Source organism: Astatotilapia calliptera, chromosome 7, assembly GCF_964374335.1.
Source record: "Astatotilapia calliptera chromosome 7, fAstCal68.1, whole genome shotgun sequence".
Lineage (NCBI taxonomy): Eukaryota > Metazoa > Chordata > Actinopteri > Cichliformes > Cichlidae > Astatotilapia > Astatotilapia calliptera.
The window spans coordinates 8,676,895-8,679,475 of record NC_137428.1 but is presented as its reverse complement, the minus strand read 5'-3'; the positions used below and the strand labels follow the sequence as shown (position 1 = coordinate 8,679,475).

General features: G+C 41.9%; 1 non-coding gene across 1 annotated transcript; it reads left to right on the top strand.

The window, feature by feature from the left end:
- Positions 1 to 467: 467 nt before the first annotated feature.
- On the top strand, positions 468 to 631 carry LOC145430230 (U1 spliceosomal RNA). The gene has a single exon (XR_013910695.1). It is a non-coding gene; the product is annotated as a U1 spliceosomal RNA (small nuclear RNA).
- The last annotated feature ends 1,950 nt before the right edge of the window (positions 632 to 2,581 follow it).

Below are 2,581 nucleotides of genomic sequence, written 5' to 3'. Positions count from 1 at the left end.
GCAACACTGTTCATACTCCGAGACCGTAGCGGGAAACTGTTGGTTGCCTAGCAGCAGTTAACGAAAAGACCGGAAGTGACTGTGCTTCAACTAGAAAACTTTTGCGTTTATCCTCTTTTTCCCGAGTATCAGACAAACTCGTTTAGCAGCGTGCTTTACCTTTGAGTTAGCTGAACTTCTGGTGGTTTGTTGGTGGATTTAAGGAGGTTAAATGGATGAAAAAAAGTTATCTTTCAGCTAGCTCTTGTTGCGCAGATACAGCAATGCATGATGGGAAATTCTCCCGGTATTTGTAAAGCTAAATAACCTTATGGGGCTCTGTTGGAAACTGCTTCATGTGTATATATAAATAGTGTGTAGTCCCAGCTTCCTACAGGCTGTGTTTGTGTTGATTTTGAGATTGTGAGCACCGTGAGTGTGCAGGGTTTGTGTGTGAAAGACTGCCCCATACGTGAGCTAAAGAATTCATACTTACCTGGTAGGAGAGATACCATGATCACGAAGGTGGTTCTCTCAGGCCGAGGCTCAGCCATTGCACTCTGGCTTTGCTGACAGCCTGCGAATTCCCCAAATGTGGGAATCTCGACTACATAATTTCTGGTAGTGGGGACTGCGTTCGCGCTCTCCCCTCATCATATGTTGAAAGAAAAATGAGTGGGAATGTTTGCGCTTATTTTCAATGACGACGTCATGCAATCTTCTGGCTTCCTAACTACAGTTTTATCAGTGAGTCCAGGGTAAGCAGGAGAGGAGGAGGGGATGCTGTCTTATTTAAAAAAGTCTGTGCAGCATTTGGGAGGCCTGTAAACATTAACAAACACAACTTTGGATGGGGCCTTCAGCTGTAAAGCCACATATTCAAAAGACTGAAAACTTCCAGGAGACAGCTGCTTACATTGAAATGATTCATTAATGACCTCAGTGAACTGCTGTCTGTGATCTGTGTTGATTTCGACTGTGTAATTATTGTTGGGGATTTTAACATCCATGTGGACAACCCTCAGGACAAAGGGACTAAAGACCTGAGTAACACTCTGGGCAACTTTGGGCTGACTCAGCATGTAACAGAGGCCACACATAATAGAGGACACACTCTTGACCTACTGATCTCCAAGCCTGAGCATTTCAAACATTGCTGTGTCTGATGTGGGCTTATCTGATCATTACTGTGTTTTCTTTGAAAGTAAAATCTCAGCCCACACAAATATATCAACAGCAGTGATCACAAAACGGTGTATAACTGAACACAGTGGTGAGATCTTTAACCAGGTCTTCCCATTAACACCTGACCTGTCCAAAGGTTCAGTCAATGAGCTCGTCAATAGCTTTAAGGCAAAACTGTTAAATGTAATGGATACTATTGCCCCCATTAAGGTGAAGGTTATCTCTGGAAGGAAAAAGTCTCCATGGAGAAACTCCACACTGGTGAAAAATGAAAAAAGAGAGTGTAGGAAAGCTGAGCGCAGATGGAGAAAAACAAACCTCCAGGTTCACTATGACATCTATAAAGAGAAACTTCACAATTATAATTTACAACTGAGGAGTGCAAGAAAGTCCTACTTCTCTGACATCATCACTAAAAACAGCCATAATGCTCGGGTCTTATTTTCTACAGTTGACAGGCTAACAAACCCTCCTGTGCCAGTGGCAGCTGAACTTCATTCGACCATGGCCTGCAATGACTTTGCCAAATTCTTCACAGACAAAATCCAAAAGATTAGACAAGCAGTTGGTACATCAACAGCAGATCCAGGATATGTACTGTGTCCACTGAAAAACGGTTTAAACACCATCAAAGAGTTTCACCCGATTAACAGCAAAGACCTGGAGGACATCTTAGGTCAACTGAACTCCTCCTCTTGCTGTTTAGATGTCCTGCCAACAAGTTTTTTCAAAAAGGTCTCAAAGACTTTAGAGTCAGACCTGTTACAGATCGTCGACTTTTCCTTAATGTCAGGTGTGTTTCCAGAACCACTAAAAACTGCTGTAATCAAACCTATACTGAAAAAGGACAATCTTGACAAGACACAAATGAAAAACTACAGGCCGATCTCAAATCTCCCATTTTTAAGTAAGATCATTGAAAAAGCAGTTTCTCAACAGCTCAATTACTTCTTAAAACAGAATAATTGCTACGATGCCTTCCAGTCAGGTTTTAGACAGAACCACAGCACTGAAACCGCTCTGACCAAAGTGTTTAATGACATATGTCTGAATACAGACAGTGGAAAAATGTCAGTCTTAGTTTTACTGGATCTCAGTGCAGCATTTGATACAGTTGACCACAACATATTACTCAAACGACTGGAGAACTGGACAGGTCTTTCAGGAACTGTACTAAACTGGTTCAAAACATACTTAGAAAACAGGAAATACTTTGTATCAATAGGTAACTTCACATCTGAGCAGACAAGTATCACATGTGGAGTTCCCCAAGGTTCCATCTTGGGACCCCCTCTGTTTAACATCTACATGCTCCCACTGGCACAGATTATAAAGAACAACAAAATAAACTATCACAGCTATGCAGATGACACACAAATATATATCACAATGTCACCAGGAGACCGAGGCCCTGTAC